Below are 21243 nucleotides of genomic sequence, written 5' to 3'. Positions count from 1 at the left end.
TGTGCATGTGTATGAGTGCACATGCTTCTGTGGTGACTTGTGCAGGTTAGACCTTGTGTACCTTGTCTTATATATATATATGTGTGTGTGTGTGTGTGTGTGTGTGTGTGTGTGTATATATACATATATGGCGTAATTTGCCTTATTATGACCTGAACCCAGAAATGCACATGGACCTTTCAGGGTCATCATCATGCACAAGAAATTCATAAAAAAAATTCCTTTTGTTTGTCAAAAGTTAGTAGAACTTTGAAAATAAGTACTTTTTCTCCATCAGTTATTATTATTATTTTTTTTAATCAGCTGAGTTTTTATCTGAGTGAAATACATTGCTGCATCCTTGCAGGACCTTGTGGGTTTTGTTGTGAGGAGTTAGGGCACAACCATGACTGCACTGCATCCATCAGCAGTTTGATGAATGACCTGGTGATTGTCCAAGAGTCAAAGTAATTGCACTACAGCAGACCCATTTAAAATATTTAAACAGTGTTGAACATGAATGGTTGGGGCATCGGATTTCAAACACATCCGCCATAATCGGCCTCTGTAGATGAAAATTTTCCTTCACTGTACTACCCAGCCCCTGCTGATGGAGCTGTTTTTGACCGAGGGACACAGTTAATGTACATTAACTTCTCTCAGCACGTCAGTCAGCTGCACACAAAACAGTTTTAGAAAATATGAACAGGTATAATAAATGAGTTTAAGATTATTTACTGAAATGTGTTTTTCAGTAAAGATTCAGTTTGGCTTTTACTTTGGCTTTTATTAGCAGACTGAGGCAACTGAGGGAGAAGGTAAACATAGCTGTGTATTTTTAGGTGAGGGGAAAGTAGCGAGAAAAGGAAACATCTATGGATAGCATAAGCAAAAACAAAGTGGCAATTAATTAAGAGAGTTATCATTTTGTACTGCATCCCAAAAACAACAACAAAAATAAATAAACATATGAGACATGGTAGCTCTATGTTAGCTGTGTAGGAATGAAATGGATTTTGTTCGTCTCTGGCTTTCGGACTTTAATAATAAATGTTTAATTACAAAAACCACAGAGGTACATTTCCCCCCAAAAAAGCACATTTTACAATGATTCTCTTTTCTGATTTTTATTTAATATATTATATTTTTCTTTAATCAACATTGCACATATTCCATTTTCAATCACATCTCATATTGCTGTCTACAAAATGTTATGAATGTAGAAAATCCAGAAGTTTGGAAGGTTTACCCCAAAAAAAAAAAAATAAAAAAAAAAAAAAAAACAAAGGAAACAAAACTTGGGTTAGAAGTGACAAGCTCCAAAGATACAGAGAGAAGGAGGAGAGGAGCACCCTCAGAGGAAAATAATACAAACATACCTTGGGTTAGGATGCATATTTCTCAAAACAAAGCATCATGCAGAATAAAAGCAAGGCTGGCCAAAACTCACATGGATATTTCGTGACACCTGAACTGTAGAAATATTTTACATGTTCATTAATAGTTACTGTCATTTTTCCTTTGCTGATCGATGATGATATGCCTATGTTGTTATGAGTGACAGCTGCAAATGAGCAGTTTGAATAAATGTACATGTATGTGAAGGTGTAACATTGAAACAAATGCACCCACGACCTCTGTCCTAAAGGAACGAAAACCTAAACAAATAGAAAAATATGCATTTATTTGCTTTCCATCAGCGAGTGTGTAAAGAACAATTGATCTCTCTGCTGGTGAGATGATTATGAGAATGACAACTGATAAAGATATGCTGGATTTGAATCATATTTAGAGCATTTAAAATGCAACCAGTTCATATAAACCCCCTGATTATTATTTGATTCAATCCCATTTTTTTCCTCTGTGTATGATGTTGAGTTTGTGTAGATTTCTTTAATAAACAGAGACTCTCTTTCATCAAGCTTTTTTCATGAAGGAGTAAAAGCTGGAAACTAAAACAAAAGGATCTGAATATAGTTGTTCCTGTCTGACTGTTTTTAAACTAAATGCTAACTTAATATAAGAAATGTTTACAAAAAAAACATTTACTCATTGAGAGAAACTGCTTTTCAAGAGATCTCCACATTTGCAAATGATTAGTTAACCAAGTGCAATTCATTACATGACAAAAAGATCTCTTGGCAAGATATTTCATGCCAAACGTCACCCTAATAATTGGTCCGTACAGTATCAAGTGCAAACACTCATCATTCAATTATGGTCTCTGCTTTCAAAAACAATAAGTTCATATTTATTACCATCTACAAGCTCCCCACTCTCATTTTTCATGCCAGAATTACAGCAACCCTGAGAAACCAAAGCACTGTAGTAGCAAAAAAGATTCCAACAAATAAACAACTTAAAAGAAACAAACATCTGCAACATTTTTAGATCATATAACTTAACAAAATGTGCTGCAAAATTAATGAAACATAAAGAAATACAGCCAAAAAAGTTTGTGTGTGTGTGTTTTCTGTGCACACACAAATATAATTTGTACATATAAACCTGTAGATATTTATAGATTTTATCAATATGTAAAGAAATCACAGTCCATGAGCATTTAGAAAAAGTTGCAGAGATCATCAAAAGATCCAAACTTTTCTCACTGACCTTATGTCAGTTTCTATCGTTTGTGAAGCTAACATATGAATTATCTTGCAGCTTGATGAAAGAGGGCTGATGTAATTACCCTTCTGTTCACATATTCATTTTGGAAAACCATAAAAAAATAAATAAATAAATAAATAAAAAAAGTTTTTGCTCAAGAAAGCTGTGACAGCACTGAACTCACAGGCTGTTGTTAAGTGTGAGGACAGGTGCATCATCACAAATTGTGTGTGTGGATGTGTGATTATAGTTTCTTTTGTTTTCAAGCCACTCCCAACACTACACTGTGCCAACTCTGGGGTCATTACATAAGTGGAGAACCTACATTTAACACTTGATGACACAAGTCATCTTCTTGATCTTGCATAACAGAAACTTTCTGCTCTGATACACAATAATCCAGAGACATTACAAAATATTTGATTGATGCTTAAACATTAATGCTATTCAACATCATGATATTTAAAAGAAGATGTTTCATACTCAGTACAACTTTAAATAGCCTGATTCAGATCAAGTGCTATGGTGATCCTGCTATAAGCTCAACTATTTTAATGTTGCAGTGATTGTATAAAATCCAGGCCTTTAATAAATATAAATTCAGCTTGTTTCACGGACATTGCAATCATTTCTATTTGCAGCAATGAACACTAATACTTTTCTGCAGGATGCAGATGGTGGAAAACAACCTGAAATCCAGTCAGTCACGTAATATCCTGCACGAGTGCCTCACAACAAATAAGAAGTGCGTCACCACTCAACAGTTTTGCAGCACTCCTCATGCAGCCCCGTGCTCATAAGGAGATTAAGACATAAAACGGTTCTCTGGTGTTATCTAACACTGAGGCTGTTACAGCAAACACCAGCTTTTATCCTCAGACTAATGCAGTAGTTTCAGTTATGTACAGTTGTGTCTGATGCACATAGTATCAAACCTAAGTTGTACGGGAGTGTGTATGCAGCCTGGGTACAATATGAAGGTATGCCGCTCAGTCAGGTTGTTTTTTTTTCTTGCTCCAAAGTTGCTCCAAAAGTCTTGGAAACATAAACCACACACAATAATAATAGAATAGTTTAAGATATTATGGGACAAAGGCAATTCAGCTTTACAATTTGGCCTCTTTTTATATAACTGAATAAGTTTGTTTTTTTTCTTTTTGCTTAGTACTTTTATTTCTGCAGCTTTTGAAAATTTAGTATTTTCTGATTTTAGATTAATTTGAGATACTTTTTTTAATCATTGTAACTTGTTATAGATGCTTTATATTCAGGATATCCAAATAAATATTTGAGGTCAAACATACAAAGGTGACTTCATAATTACAGTTTTATAAATGGAAACTAATAATTGGGATGTTTTTGTGTCCTTTAATCCAATAACACATTAAGTAGTCTGACACTTAGTGCATCCTTAACTCTTAATACTGGGCCGTCAGTTTACATGGGAGTAGAACTTTCTTTTTTTCCTAGGGGAAATCCTTCTTATTGATTTCTAGAGGCATTCTCAATCACATTGTTTGGAGCCCTGGAGGAGTCTCAGACATCTTTAGTCCTCAAAAGTCTGTGTTCTTTAACGGAAAATCAGTTTCTGCCTTGCCAATATAAAACCAGTACCCAGCAAGAATTTTCTTTTGAATGAGCCAATGTCTAATTTTAGATTTGATGGGTTGCTATCTGATGTCCCTCTACAGAAAAACTATTCACCTCTCATCCTCAAAAAAGTCTGTAATTTGTTTTTTTATTCACAGGAATATCTAGCAGCACTGATACACAGAAAATCTAATGTTGATTTGTCTTTAGAATATTTTTTATATAACATGAATGAATATTACAAAGATAAATTCACTTAATTCTCTCTTTATATTTAATGCATGTGTTCAGCTCACAGTTATTTTTCCACCTACAGAATGAGTCTGCTTCAGTATTTGCTCATCAGCTTTTGCTATCCTCTTTTATCTACATGACAGTAGTAAATGGCCTATCACTTTACGTTACTACTGATCTCCTGATTAAAGCAGACGTAAGTGAGGCTGAAATCAGTGCAGCTGCGCTTCTGACCAAATAATAGTTCTTAATTCGTAGATAGAGAAAATTGGATAGAGGCTGCACAGATTATTTGTTCTGCCTGATTGGATACCTCGAGACCTGAAGGATCAATTCTCAAACCGATCCCAAACTTGTTGCATCTACCAACATGTGGGCCCATTACTCATTGGCTCTGTGTCTTCTGTGGTCACACCAAGCTGTAGCTGATCGATTTGTCCTTCATAAATATATCAGTAGGCAGCTTCCAGACACTGTTGTCGGTGTGATAGTTCTGTAGTCAGATCTATAAACACCCTGCGAGCTAATGTTCAGATTAAAATCCCTGGGCCATGCCTCTGACAGTCCCTAAACCAGAGCAGATGATGCTTCCGCTGAAGGAGCCCCTGTGGGTGTGGAACTGCTTGTGCTTGAAGCTCGTAATCTGACAAGATCAGTGTTACAAAATCACTTTGGAAAATATATTTCTACACAGTGGTTATATTTTCATCTGGGAGGAGTAGTTCAGCATAACAGGGGATATTCTTGTTCTAATTTTTGTCAGGAGTTGGGTCCATACCTGCATGTCTGTTTGGCAAATATGTTGTTAATCCACTTGAAAACAGGTTAGCTAAGCTTTAAGATCTGAAATGAAACAGTTGGCCTGGACTGGCTTTGCTTAGAGCAACCAGATCTGCCTACCAGCGCCTTTTAAGCTCACCAGTTATGTTGGGTCTTATTTTTACAATCTGTACACAATCAGAAGCGTAATTACAGGAAGTGCTGGGGTTATGTGTCTGAGTATGTCTAGCATTTCAGAACTATCAAGCTGATAAGGTTAGAATAATATTATGTTAAGCATAATAGCTTCTTTATGCTCCATGTCCTCATGAATTATTGCAAAATTAATTTTTTTTAATCATTTTGCTTTCCCTTCATCATTTTTGTATCCCTGAAGTTGTACTTAATTGTAACTTTGTTTAAAAAGGTCACGTTTGTTTCAGCTGGCAACAGCTTTATGATATAAATCACTGTCTCACACTGCTTTCATGTCCAGTTTTCTTTGGATTAGGTCTTTCATGTCTTACTTTGATTGATATAAAAGGTTTTAAGGTTTTACATTTTGTAGATTTGTTAAACCCTAAACAGGTGTATGACAGTGGTTTTGATAAAACTTGAAATTTCAAATTTATGTTTACAGCGTCTCAATGAAAACATCTACCCTAAAATAATTTCTCCAACTATTGGCTAATTGCATTTCTCAGTTACAAGTATTTCAGCATTTGGGGAAAATATGGAACATTCAGTAAACATCTTTTCTGAAAGGATACCATTTATGAGGTAATTACAGAAACAAATTGTCAGAAAGAACATGAATGTGAACTTTGGATTTTCTCTAGGACATAATTAAAATTCTAAATTCAAGCTTTCAAGAGTCATTATAACTAACACAGTATGTAAAGGATATTTTTAAATTAAAATGTAGGAAAATAAAACACTATTTTCATAAAAATATGAAATATAACCTACTACTACTGGTATATCAGTGGACATTTCTAATCATTTCATTCACAGGCAACATCGCAGGTTAAAAGTAACATAACAAAATCCAATTCTTCTCTGACAAAGCTGTGCGAACAACAACAGCAGCTTCATATCTCACTGTGCAATATAAATCAATATGTGTACTTTTAATGGGGAATATGGGAAACAAACTGAAAACTGAAAGAAAACTTTTAAAAACATTAAAGTGGAGAATCGTGGAGCAGCATTCGCAACAATACGAGGAACATGATTGTATCAGAGAGGACAAACCAAACACAAATTGTTATGCTTGATGGTCATAACAGTCAAAGAAAGTAAAAAGTCTCAAATTACTTTACCTGCAACACATCTTCGGACACACAAGTATAAACGTCTGATATTTACAATTTTTTTTTCCTATTTAGTGTGCATCTATATCACAACATTTTCCAGAAGTCCACAACATACAATAAATTCAGGGTTTCACCTTTGGTTATGTAATTATCAAGGCTAGGTTTAAAAAAATATAGAACACACGTCCATGTTACTTTTGCATACATTTAAATTCAGAGTGAAAACATATCAACAAAGCAGCTGGTCAGCTCTAAATTTGCATCTGAGAAAAAAACCTACAGTATTTCATCTTGATGTTGATAATTCCCGGGCGGCAAAGCCCGCCGAGTTTTATCTGCCATTTCTCTGTGATAGAAAATGAATGTGGCAGATATTTATGATGGGTGTTTATGTGCCTGACATCTTTGCTTAAGTGTAAGTGAATCTTAATGTAAGAGGATACTTTTCTGATGTACTTCAGTGTGTTGCATTGAGCCAGTCAATTTATGTCTCGTATTTCTCTTCCAACCCTCTAAACACCTGCTGAATGAGGATTTTCATGTGTTATGAATGTGAATCAAGACTTTGTTGCCAGCAATTTGACTGAAGCAACTCAGGCCAGCCTTGTTAGGTTGACAATATGAAACAAGATAAAAATAGTTTAAATTGTAGTGCTGGCTGCATATAAGCAGAGAGCAACCTCACCATTTAGTAACCAATGACACCTACAAAGCCGACCCAACTAAAACATTATGTCGACATTACAAGCAAACATTATCTCTATCATATTAAAATATTCACATCTGTTCCTTACAAGACACTTTTTTTTCACATGTAAAGAAAAACATCTTTAAACTCTTATAAGTCTCTTAGTTTCGTCACTTCATACATCTATATATGTGTAGTAATTAAGGCAATCATTTTGGGCCACCACTTACTCTTTAACCAACTCCGGTCTCAACCCCAGAGGGTTTGTTTACTGACACAGTACAGCAGCTTTCATCTCCTCTTGTCCAAATGTGTTCAAAGTCCCATCCAGTTGTTGCTTTTCAGTGTCCGCTCATGCTCAAGTTGACCGGTCACAATGTTTTGCTTGTTTTCTGCAATTTCCAGAGATGCAGGGGGACAATCCCTCTCCCTGTAACTGGCAGCGCTGCAACAAAGAGACAAACAGGAAATGGATGGAAATCCGTCATCATTCTCAAGAAAATGGCATCTCCAAAATAGAGTAATTTGCCCAAACACCAAATTTATTCTGTGCATATTTTCCCCAACCCAGAGATTGTGAAAGATGCATCCACTAGAGATAATCACCAGAGTTGTTAAAGAGAAACTGCTTCAGATGCATTTTAGTTTGAGCTTTGTCAAACACAAGTACACATGCAGCACACACTGAAACAGTCTGGGCAGATTCACACTAATAAATTATTTCATTTTTATCATATTTACTCTGAGTCAAATTATTTCATCTCTTTAATGTTTTAATTACCTTTTTGCTTCATTACTAAACAAACTGTTGTTTGAATTATTAGGTGTGCAAGTAAAATTTTGTTGATCTAGATTAAACCCAAGAAGGCACAAACACTCAAAGGCTATTTTTTTTTTAATCGTCATTTAAAATAAACAATCAAAAGTAAATATTAAGGAAAGAGGGGAAAAATAGCAAGGGATATTATAATTTTTATTTAACAGCCGTAAGTACCCCCAAAACAACCATTTATTTCTTTAACAAAGCAGTGTAGTAGTTGTTATAATTATTATATTAATTTTGTAAAGTGATAAAGAAGCATGGTCACATTCATTCCACTGCATTACAATGTTTATCCTTTCGTGTATTTATTCTAGTTCTAGGCTGTCATTCTGATGGAGTACCTCAAGCCAAGTACAATTTTCCTGTGTTAGTGCCTAAACCTGTGCAAGATTAGAACAGAACAATCAATGCTCCCACACAAGACTTACAAGTGACTCAAACCTCTCTCTGAAAGGTGACTGACTTAACACACAACACAGGGTTAGAAACATAGGCTGAAAATTGGAAGTGAAACTGTGGCTGTCGTGTCACAGCAGAGATGCTAAATCATACCTAATGAATATCTCAGCGACACCTCCGTCAAAACAAAACTGCAGCATGTGCTGCCCTGTGAGTGTGAAAGGACTGTGCTTTCCACAGAAAGAAACAAAACAAAAACATAGTCTTTTCACACAGTTCTACCATGATTTAAAAAAATCACTACTTATGACAATAATAATGCTTTGCTGATTGTAGATTAGATTTTATACACTGGAACAGTGAAGTTTGCCTGCAGAGGAGGAATCAGATCCATATATGCTTATAAAAGCTGCACAAATAATAAATAGGCATTACTTTAAAAGTGTTATTTACTTAAATATTGAAAGACTGTATCTAAATTAAATCTGCAGTTGCTGCTAACAAAGGCAAGTTGTAAAAGGGATCAAATTAAAACTTTAACTGTAAATCAGCTCAAATTAAAGAATCAATTCTGTGTAAACCACAGTTCTGTAAAGAAAAACCAAAATATGGTGAGGAAAAATAAAGTCTGGGAAATCCTAACAGGCTATATAAGACACATTCAAACTGATTGTGGTGACATGTTTGAAGCAAACCAATAATGACATGATGGACACATACTGCATTAAAAAATACACAAACACTTCTAACTGGAATTTAGCCTAATGCAGACATTCCTCTGTAGCTGTGTTTATTATGGAGATTTAACTCAAATTTAAATTCCTTTCTAAAGCATTTATGTTATGTTGGCTACCCCCTCTCTGGTGAGACATTTTGCAAAATAACTGTTTTGTGGAACTGCTATTTGTGCTTATTAAGATACACACTATTAGAGACAAGCATCCTCTTTAAACTGAGCAGCTGTTGTGTAATTCTCCACCCCAATAATTTGAGGATTTTCCCATAGTCTCACAGGAGTTAGAAACATTCTGTATGCAATCATAGCTGCAGCAGGCGCAAGGCAATTACATCAAACATACTGAGTGTTTTTATCTAATTCCCTTATTAGAGTTTTAGAGCTAAACCTGTGGTTGTTTACATTTGTTTAGCTTTGAATTCACTGCACCTGTAATCCTAGGTGGACAAATATAGCATCCAATATTTAAGCAAGTTTAAACACTCTGTAAATAGAGTTTTGAATACATTTGAACTTACATTTGCAAATAAAGGCAGCTTTGTGTGTTCAGTTTTTATCCTACAGGTGGGAGTAAACAAGACTATGTTGACTACATAGTACACCAAAGTAAACAATTAAAAAAACAAACAAAAAAAAACAATCATTTGAGATGTTTCTACTGCTGCAGCCTCGATCCATTCTAGGATCTCTGTTGAAAATTATTATCATTATTACAAAAATAAATTGTATGATGACACTATAATAGATCTGCATGGTTTTATGAGCAAATATCATGGCAGCAAAACAAGGTTAATTTCTTTTTAATAAGAAGATGTTTTATTGGAAAAAACGTTTGTTGTTTTCAGAAAATTGATACAATAAGCTTGCTGAGGATTATTAATGCCAGACAATCAGGGCCTGACAACTACGCCACTTCCTGAGGGGTTACTCTGGGAGTTTATTGCTTTAAAGATATAGCTTTCTAATTTCCATAACAAAAATTGGGAGAATAGTAAGGGGAGTTATTTTAAAAATCTGGGTTTAATTGTAGACAATGGTTTAACTTTTAAACGCAAACTCTCAGTATTGTTGGAATATGGAGATGTACTTTAACCTGATGACATATGCGAAATAAAAATGATCCTGCTTTACAATTTATTACTGCTTAGAAATTCCAAAAGCATCAGTGTAGCACAAACAGTTCAAAAGCACACGTTCATTAAACACGTGAACTGAACTAAATGTATTTACAAATAAAAAACTTGAGCATCAGCTCATTTAGACTGTGCAAGATCTCGCAAGAGACACTGCCTAAATTTTCCCAGCTCTACACCTACTTCACACTACTTTACCCACGATGCATTGTGCACTCAACCATAACAAACCAGCAATGCTCTGCGGCAATGCCAGTGCAGAGAAGCTGCAGATGCAGCATGCACATCAGACGCCACGTCTTCTTATGATTATTTACAGGAATATTCTGCACTCTTAAAATAAAACCTAACATTTCTGTGCAAATGCACTCAAAAGCATGTCAGAACATCAACTTTGTCACCTTATAATTTGAAAAGATGTGGAGTTGAACTGTCCAGTCTGAGAAGATATCTATTCATAGTATTTCGAAACTTTTATAAACATTTATATCTTGCTTTAATATTTAGGGAGTAGGTAAGCTGAAAATAGCTCTTTAACAAACAAATGAACTTCTGAAAAATTTTATTTTTGTCCACACATCTGTTCCACATGCATAAACGTTTTGTGTGATACAGTTTAAGATCTAGTATAATTGATTTAATTGCAAGAAACAACATTATAAGTCCACTCCTTCCCCCCTTTTTCTAGTCTAAAAAAATTTAATGAACTGAAGGTGGACTCTGAACATGAACTATTCATTTTAACCTGTGGGAACTGAACTTATGAACTAATTCATGAGAAGCATGAACTTGCACAACTCCGTTGTATACTAGGGTTGGTTGGCTGCAGGGTTCAAATCACAGGGAAGCTAAGGGGAGCTTGGCTCCCCCAAAAAGCAGATGAGCTCCCCTGGAAAGAAATTCACATGAGAAAGCTCTAAAAATATTCCTGTCACATTTAATTTAATTTAATTTAATTTAATTTAATTTAATTTAATTTAATTTAATTTTCTATGAGGTTTCTATGTTTCTTAAATTAAAAGAACAGCATTCATCAGTGTTGTGTTTTTTCATATAAACTGTGCAGGTGATCTGTTTAGTTTCTTTCAGCACAGCGGACAGCAGCATTGTGTGTTTGTTGTGTGCTGAGAGTTGCCCAAGCAGAGACTATTTTGCATAGTTGTAGTTGAGTGTTTTTGGCAATAACCCTGTTGTTGCTTGCATTGCTGTGCATTATTATATAAGCACCTTGAATTGTCTTGTAAATTAAATGTGCTATACAAATGAAAGTGCCTTGCCTATGCATGTACATGTGACTTGTGAAGTTGCAGTACACGCCTGAAAACAAGGCTTGTAAAAGAATTTCCTTACTAATCTCTTTATTAATCCTTTTTAAACTAGAAATCATCATATACTTAAGTTCTGTCTGTGTACAAGGTTAACTTGACCCCTGGACTGAGAACACTGGGTTGCACTGAGGCATCAAAACAATACCTGCCAAGATAAGAACGGCCTCGAAGACAGAACTTGATCTTATTCACAGCTACACTGTTTAATTTTTCCCTACCTCCGTGGGTAAAATCCTCTACACATCATTCTTTCTCTTCAGAGCTTCAGACTTAATGGTCTGTGTGATGCTCTCCTTGTACAAGTCTCATTTCTCTTTTGTAATAAACTTTGTTAAACTTCACTCATCCAGACTCTTGATAATCTTTGATTTCTACAACAGGCTCCCCAAAGGTCCCTGTGTTATTTGAGTCCTGGTTAGCTGTTCCTAGCTGGCTTCTTCACTGGTCACAGATTCGTAATACTATTTTTGGACTACTCCCTTCATGACTTTACCTTACATTAAAACATATAACAATATAACAATCTATGGTCCCAGGTCTGTCTCTCTGCCTTAGTGCTCAAAACTTGCACAAAAAGTAGGAAAAGGGCATTCATGTATTTTGCTCCATTTACTTGGAACTGACTTTTAAAAAAAAAGCTTCAGGCCCTTGTTTGCCGCCATGATTTTAAAACTCTTGTCACAGGCTTGTTGATGGGAGATCGTGCTGCTTGATATGCTTTGAAGAGATCATGTGATTTCACAAGTCTGCCTGGTAAAACAAAGGTTATACAAATAAAATGAGGGTAATGTAGAGAGAGTAGCAAAAGAGTCAGATAAGTTATTTTCAAACATAAACAGCGATGAATGAAGGGAGAACTAGTGCAGATTTTTATCTGCAGTTGCCTGGTCATACATGCACTTCGCAGCAGGAGATTCTCTGCATGAGATGCATTTGCACCACTGGAAATACTTTGGAGTGACACCTGAGCATAGCATGAAGGAAATGGGTGCAATACAGAAAGTATGCTGCAGAAATTTTCTTGTTTACACCATGATGGAAGATGGGTTCAAGCATATCCAGAGTATCTTTATGTAATCTAGCTTATCTACTAACAATGGGGGATCTCAATCTTGATTGATGATGTTTATCAAGTCAACCCCGCTTTTCTGATGCTGCCTATTCATGTAAATTAAGCAAGCTGGAAACAGATGACCAATTGCAATCATATATTTCTCACAGGCTGAAAATCAACACAGTCGCTGCAGTCAGAGCAAAAAAGAAAGATGAGGAAAATGCTTTAATTCATAAAGCATTTTAAAAACAACTTAGTTGACCAAAGTGCTGCTTACTGACAGACAAATGTTCTTCGCATAAAACAAAAAACAAACTCAAAAGTGATCATCCCAGTGGGGTAAATTGTTTGTTCTTATGCAAGCTCTAATTTTATATTTTTAGAAGTTTTTAATCCTAGCTTAGTTTTAATTAAAGCATATGGATATGACCATGAATGTACAGACATGTTTAGATAAACTCACTTAAGGATCAAATTGTTGGGATAAAACTGCAAGTACATCGTTTATATTTCAGGGATGATTTTAATAAATCTAATGAATAAATAAGTTAATGAAATTGTACAAAAACTCTTAGATAAAGATGAATAGTATAATTGTTTATATACATTTAACAAGATGAATACATGAACTCATAACCCTGATCAGTCTCATGACTGTCAATTATATTTGAGATGGTAGATCTTTTTTAAATTTTCACTTTTTTAAATGTTTTTTTTTTTTATTTAGTTAAAACTGCCTTTTAAAAACCTCTTAAAACTAGTTCATACTAAGCAGTTATCATCAGGGATGTACAAATACATTGATCTAATATCTGTATCGGCTGATTTTCATCTTGACTGAAACCAGCTTGACTAATCAGTAAATAGCATGACATCAACCAATGACAGTGGCCGATATTTATCCCCTTGCCAATACTGTAACAGTCTTCCCATGAAATGTTCACCTTTATGTAAATATCTTCAAAACAATACTAAATCAGGATCTAATTAATTGGTTTTCTAAATCCAAAGCTGGAACAGCTGCAAAATACTCAAGTCATGTAGCGGGCCCAGCAGCTGTGTGCCCACCTGGATGAATTGTACACTGGATGCCTTCTCTTCTATGTCTCAGTAGGAGAAAGGGCTGGTTTTATTTCTACATTATGCCACTGTCTGCTCAAGGCTAAGCCAAAAGCACCACATTCAACCTGTTAAGATCTGCACAACTACCTGTCTGCCAAGAAGTCCTCCCATTTTAGGATTCTGGAGCCCAGCAGCTGTTTTTCAATGGGACTGGATTTAAAATCATTATGGTGTTTGCAGAAGGCGGCGGGTTGAGACTGCCAGAAAGAGAAGTTGCAGGTACAACACTGTGAGTGGAGATTTTTACAGCCCCGGAGCATGAAATTATATTAACTAACAAAACTCCAGGCGGCTGATTGAATTAATACATCAAAATGACTCAACAGCCACTTCTCCTGATTTCTGACAATTTCTTTATCATTTTGGGACTCTTTGATTGCAAAAATTTAATTAAGCCATCTTTCAGCTATAATTATTATGAAATATATTTTCTCCTTTGTGCACACTAAGTTATGCTTTAGCCAAACATCAAACTCACTTCCAAAAATCTTTTTTTCTTTAACCAATTTATTTAGATCTGTCATTCTGCCTCTTGACAGCTGTCAAGTTGTACCTTCCTAACTAGACATGGTGCATTCATGAAAATGACAGAAAAGCAGTAGCAACGGTGGATAGAAATCAGTGCTGCTGTATATGTATTTACAGAAAAAAATATCAGTTATATTTCTCAAGATTTGTTTGATAATCATATAATTCCTTCCATACAATGTCTTTCTTTTTCTCTGCAACTTGTTTGTAAAGCAAAACATAATTGAACACTACTTCATGTTAGGAAACTGGAACATATCTGAATGAAATAAAAAGACGGTTCTAGGCTTACAATCATTGTGGTTATGTAGACATGTATTTCTTCAATCTGACTAATAGCATTCTGATTAGAGATCCCAATTTAGCCATTCACAGGGATGCTAAAATAGGAGATCAAATGAGATTTGACTGCCTGCCCAGAAGGATTAAGTCATCGGGAAACTTTTCTTTTTTTTAATATGTGCAAAGTTGTTCTGCCTCTTCATCTGACAGAAATATAATACAAGAAAGAGAACAAGAAGCTCATCTTATTGACACAGTTCTATTAATTCAAATTAGGGAGAGGACCAAGATGGCCCCTCATTATTCCTGGGATCAATATTTGGATTTTGACTGATCTTTTTAATTAAGGAACAATGACAGTAGCACATACCTTGCCTGCAGGCTTTAGATTAAGTGAGAAAGCAAAAGGACATCCACAGCTCACCACATTTCTATACTTAGTGCTGATTTTCCACAAAGACTAGGAGAAGGCAAATTAAAGTCAGCGTCAAGTCTGGTGGGAAACAATTTAATTGAAGCATATGTTTTGAATGACATGACAATTATTCATAAATTCTTTGATCTAATGGAGGTATATGTGACTCACAGAAGGTCTGACTATTTTTTTGTCCTTCCTGGGAGCTCGCCAAGCGACTTTATGCTTGTCCCATTGGGGGAAAAACATGGACATTAACACAACTTATGTTACTGCAGCTTTTCTCACCAAAACAGGTTAGATATGACTCTGTGCTGGCTACCCCTTTATGGATGACTTAAGAACACAAGGAAGATTGTGACTGAGGTGATTGATTAGCCAAGGAAAGATGTGTTTTGGGGGGAAATAAACATCAAGCTTGTACCAGACTTTCTATGACCTGCATAACTTGCTAGCTTTGGTACTTAAAATAGCATGTTTGTATGTAATTACTGACAGTATATGAATATCTGTGAATAACACCTGAACATATGAAAACAGCCAGGAAATTAACCGAAATGATGTGGTTTTTAGGTTTAAAGACTACGAACAGAGCAGTGGAGATGTGCAAACAAAGGTGTGTTTTTTCTCATTGGCTGAAATTTATTTCACAGCTTTTTAACATGAGTTTGTATATGTATTATTGTACAGCCTTTATGTCGGGCCCTTTGCAATGAAGTACAAAATGGAAATTTTTCCACTTGGCTGGAACAATAATGCCTGGACCTCACACTGGAACAAATTCTTCAAGAGGCCAAATAGGTGAGATCACATCAGCAGCAAGAACTGTTATTGCTGAATCAAATTGGGAAATGAGACATAACAGCTTCTCATTACTGGCTACCTTCCTTGCACTTTAAACCTGCAGGCTCCCATGAAAAGAATGCATCTGATGTTGTATGCATATTTCTTAGTGTTCCTTGCTTTCTAGCATGGAAATCTCCAACATAATAAGTAACGCTTAACAAAATGTGAGTAAATGCCTTTTTTTTTTAGCGGAACTAATCTCCAGAAAAGTTGTCAGCAGTTGTGCTCTGCTTTCAAAGATGCTAGCATTGCCACAAACTTGACAACCACTCTAAATGTCAAGTTAAAACATATTAATTTCAGACATTTGATATGTAATGACTTTTTAAAAAGTTAACAAGCGGCCCAAAAGAACTCAAAAGGAAAAGAAAAACATTAGATGTGCTGCAGGTAGAAGAATGCCAACTTTTTCTCAACCCCTATAATTTCTTTTTTTTTTTTTTAGATAGACCTGCATGATTGCGACAGATCATACTACAGCTTTTCCTCCCATGAGAATATTCTTTCTGGCACCAAAGTGTTCTTGATAACAGTCTCACTTAAATATTCTGGTCTCTGTTTCAAAAGTGCTTTAATCTGACACCATCAAAGCACCGACAAGCACATCACAGACAAGTCATCTTTAACACTTCTGAAAGAAACAGGTCAAGAGACAGAGTTGTTTCCAATATGGCAACAGACGTGACTTTCGCTGTCCTTTGCTGAGGCTTTCAGACGTTATTTGTTATCAGGGCAGTGTTTGTGTAGCTTTTTGGAGAACAAGACAAATGATGAACAGCCATGACCCACAAAGCCTACATGTGCTGATATTTTGATAGGTAAAACTGGGACACAAATATTTACAAGTTCTAAAAACATAAGACATCGTTTTTGCAGCGTAGACAAATGTCTACAAAATCTGAAAAATTTGCATGCCTACCACATTCTGCAAAGGGAGGACTGCAATGTAAATCAATATAATTTTCCTGCTATTAAAAATGTGATTAAATGACTTACCTCAGCACAACCTCTGAAGTTGAGATTATGTGCATCATGTTCAACTGATTTAGATCATGAATTCAGCTATTTGTAATTCATTTATGTTTATTAGGGAAATGGTGCAGAATGCTGACTAGGAAAATTTTGCTGAAATAAGCAAATTTGTGCCATCATTTAACACTGACGGTGCCTACAGGCACGCCAGGTAACTGTGGCATGATCATTAATGCAAGCATATACAATCCAAAATTATATTTCTTTTAACTGTCTACTGATACCAAGCTTGTTAGTCCTTTCTCAGTTTAGCTCAGCACAGGCAGAATCTTTAATTTACACATAAACAATCTTTTCTTGATTGGCCAAACGAAAGGAAAAGTTTTAGATTTTTACTGGTCAGACCAAAGGAGATTTGTTTTACTTCACTGCATATTTAATTAGGTTTATTTATCTGGATCTTGAATCGTGGGTATATTCTGATCGATAGCTTACTTTTTGGAGATATATAGAAATTTTTCAGGCATTTATATCCCATCTAGGAGGTTTACAATTCAGCCACAAAATGTAATGTTTATTCAGAGATTCTGTATTGTAAATCCATAATGAGTGATCCATAAAAACACAATTATTTATCACATTTTTGTTATAAATAAAGATTGCTATCACTGCTATTGTGCTAAGTGACCTTTATTTTCAACCAGAAATTATGATGAAGCTACTTCCTGTCATATGTTCAACCAATCAGATAGCTTAAATTGATGGTAATGTCCAATCAGGAGCTGCAGGAGCATAACAATGTCTGTATGTTGACTGTGCTTAAAAGGGTTGAGGGTTGGACAAAAATGCTTTGAGTTTAGCATTGTCTTCAGAGAGCTCTCTTTCACTTAATGTTATCGTTTATTAGTATTTTACTAAGAATAAAATGTTTCAAAAAGACTTGCCAATCAATGCATTATGTTTTCATTGACCACAGCTTTCCAACTTGTTAAAAACAGGATGTAGTGAAGTTAGAATGCTTATAAAGTTTCTAGATATGATAAACATTTAAGGGAATACCAAGAAAATTTTCACAAAATTACATGTGGTTACATTCCTGAAACTAAATAATCCAGCCGGATTGAATTCAGGAGTGTGCACATGCCCATGGAGCACGGTGCCTGACTTCCTGTTTACTGACATTAATCCAAAGGCAGCGGGAATTTTCTGCCTCTTGCTGCTTCTTGCCTCACACCCCTGCAGGGCTCTTAGATCCACAGCCACTCTCCCACTCACACACACACAAACATATTGTAGAATTAGTACAAACAATGTTTATGTTCTTATATTGCTTAGTATTTGGGTTGTCAGTTATATTTCGTAGTACAGAAAGACCGTTTGTGTTTTAGTAGTACAGCTTTACCTGTAAGCGGAACTTTGTAGGAGTTGTTTAGTGTTCCGGGGGGAATTGTTTGTGTGTGATCGCTCGCTGGCCCTGGTGTGGACGTAAAACGTTCGTCTGCACTGGTGCTAGAGCGTTCAACAGTCTGTGATTGTCCCGCAGATTGTAAAGTGTTGTCATCTCCAGTAAAAGGAAGCTAAACGTTATATTCCTGGTCCGGAGTGTCTTTCATCTACACACAGCATCCAAAATATATCCTGTTAGCAAAAGCTAACAATTGGTGTCAGAAGTGGCTTCACAGTCAGGATTCAAGACGGAAAAGAACAGCCTCTTCACGTCGGACTAATCACTGGAGCAAATCCAAGGTAGTGAATCGCAATCAAACTGCAGTTAAGAAGAAAAAAATAAATAATCAAAAAGGTGCAGCCTTAGTCCTGTGGGCTACCCTCAGCGGCTAGCAACAAGTGCAAGCTACAGGACGGATGAACAGCTACACGCTGTGCAAGTGGCAAGCTGCCAAGCAAATCTACACTGCAAAAAGTGAGGAGCATGAGAAGATTTGACTGCACTGTAAAAGAAAGAAAAAAGGACTAACAAATAAACTTAATCAAAGACCATTTCAAGACAGTACATTTTGCCACAGCGGCTGGACAGTAAATAAAGTAAAAAAAAAAAAAAAAAAAAAAAAAAAAGGAAAAATGGATGAGAATGAGGAATTACTGGGAGCTACAGCCGCATCCTTAGATCCAGGGCCTCCACCTTGGCTGCAGATGTTATTGGACCATCAGACCCAGCAGTTTAAACAGCTGCTGACACCAGTTCTCCAACATGTAACAACAGAGCAAGTAGGAGCAAATAAAGCCACATCCGCTCACCCAAGCAGCCAAGCCCCAGATGCTGCTGTTCTCCCCCACCCAACTCCTCAAGAACTGACAGAACAAACGAGCAACAGGTCAGATCCACCATTTGCAGCAGAATTAGAAGTAATTCGACAGAGGTCACGTAATTCAGGTCCTTATGCTTCAGCTACACACAACCCAGCTGTACGTCGCAGAGATGAACAAGTGCCCCAGCGCTCTGTCCCAGCCCGCACAGTTTCACATGACACTTATGACACTCATAACTACATTGGAAACCATCCTGACAGAGTGCAGCAACCTCCCTGCGAAGTCTCCAAAATCAAGCTTGCAACTTATGATGGCAAAGAGGACTGGGACTCATTTCTACTGCCCTTTGAGCGTCAGGCACGGAAGTGTGGTTGGACGGGGTTGCAGCGGGTGGATAAACTTCATGAGTGCCTACGGGGAGTTGCCATCCGTTATGTTTGCTCCCTACCCGAACACATTCGTGAAGACTACACTCTCCTTAAGGAGCAGCTCACTCAACGGTTTGGAGTAAAAGAACCACCCACAACTGTTCGCAGGAAACTGGGAGAGGTGCGCCAGGGGAAAGAGTCACCAGCAGAATTTGCAGAGGAAGTGCGACGACTAGTGAGTCTGGCATATCCTGGAACAGATTTGGCGCTACAGGATCAGCTTGCCACTGATGCCTTCTTAAAAGGACTAAAGAACCAAAAAGTAGCCTATGAGGTTATGAATCGAGACCCACAATCCCTGGCGGAGGCACAAAAGCTAGCAGAAGCTCATGAGCACAATTTCAAAGCAACTTTGGGCCGAGAGACTGAAACAAGAGCAGGAAGGGCAAGACGTATTTCCTGGGCAGATGAAGAAGAAAGCTTAACTGAGGACTTTTGTCCTGTTTCCCGACGCTTACAAGGCCCAAAGTATGTAACAGAGGAGCAGTTTAAAGTGCTCATCGACAGAGTGGAGCAGTTACATCTGAAGCTGGAACGTCTCCAGCCTGTGGTGAGGGACTGTGGAGGTGTGGCATCTGCATATGCTGGCAGAACGCAGGAACAAGAGCCTGATAGGAGATTGTCACTCCACCTACCTGCTCAAAATCCCAAAGTGCGACCACCTAGCCCAAGTCAGCTAGCCAAAATCACCTGTTTCCGCTGTGGAGAAGCAGGTCACATCGTCAGAGAGTGTTCAAGGTCGCCTAGTCCAACTCGCCAGAGGGCCATTCCCCGAACTACATCTGAAGCTGTCAAGAAGCCAGCAAACAAGGAGGAAAATCCTTTAAGCCCTCAGCTTGGACGCACTTCCAAAAGAGGTCCTAGTTTACAAATCGAAATGACAGTGAATGGCCTACCTGTTCAGGCAGTTGTTGACACTGGCGCAGAAGCCACAGTGATATCTGAAGAGGTTTACAACATGCTTCCAATGGAGGCACGGAAACCTCTTAATGAGACGTCTCTCCGTAATGCCGGAGTTGGGAGTACAATGTCTGCTTTGGGTGAACTGGAAGTGACACTGGAAATTGGGAGCCGCAAGTTCAAATGGAAAGTCTTTGTTGGTCAAATACATGACTCTCTCCTCCTTGGCCTCGATGCAATGCAAGCAGCTGAGATGACAGTTTTTGCTGGTCGCCAGGTGTTTGTAGGCAAAGAGCCAGTGCCCGCTCGTGTCGTTAAAGGAGGTGGTGAGGATTACTCTGTGGCACGTGTGCTTTTGGAAAGCAACATTACCCTGCCCCCTGAAAGTGAGTGTCTTGTGTGGGGTAGAGTTGATAAACCAAAACCCGGTCTCCCAGCTGTCCTGGAGCCATTAAACATAACTGAGGAGGTCTCATCAGGAAGTGTTGCCACCTACATGAACTCCAGAGTGCCAGTGAGGCTCTGTAATCTTTCAAGCACCAAAGCGTCCCTGCCCTGTGGGGTATGTGTTGGCATTTTGGTTGAGACTTTCCCAGATGATCTCTTTGTCATGTATTCCTCTGAAAACAACGAGCAAAAAAGCATGACAGATGAGGAAAGCAATAAAACAGCTGCTACAAAAATTGGGCGCGTGACAAGAAATGCAGTAGATTTACCAAACCACCTGCAAGCCCTGTACACATCAGCTAGCGAGGCTCTTAATGAAGATCAGCAAGCAGGACTGATCGAGTTGCTTATAAAGTACCAATCTCTTTTTGCAGCCAATGATACAG

General features: G+C 37.1%; 1 protein-coding gene across 1 annotated transcript in view; it reads right to left on the bottom strand.

Moving 5' to 3' along the window:
• Positions 1-2843: 2843 nt before the first annotated feature.
• Positions 2844-21243, bottom strand: part of kcna4 (potassium voltage-gated channel, shaker-related subfamily, member 4) — an 82614-nt gene continuing 64214 nt past the window's right edge. Inside the window, exon 2 of the mRNA XM_041985381.1 lies at positions 2844-7621. The gene's annotated coding sequence lies outside the window, so the exon portion shown is untranslated. The remainder of the gene's footprint in view (positions 7622-21243) is intronic.

Source organism: Melanotaenia boesemani, chromosome 1 (assembly GCF_017639745.1).
Source record: "Melanotaenia boesemani isolate fMelBoe1 chromosome 1, fMelBoe1.pri, whole genome shotgun sequence".
Lineage (NCBI taxonomy): Eukaryota > Metazoa > Chordata > Actinopteri > Atheriniformes > Melanotaeniidae > Melanotaenia > Melanotaenia boesemani.
This window is presented reverse-complemented; position numbering and strand designations above follow the sequence as displayed.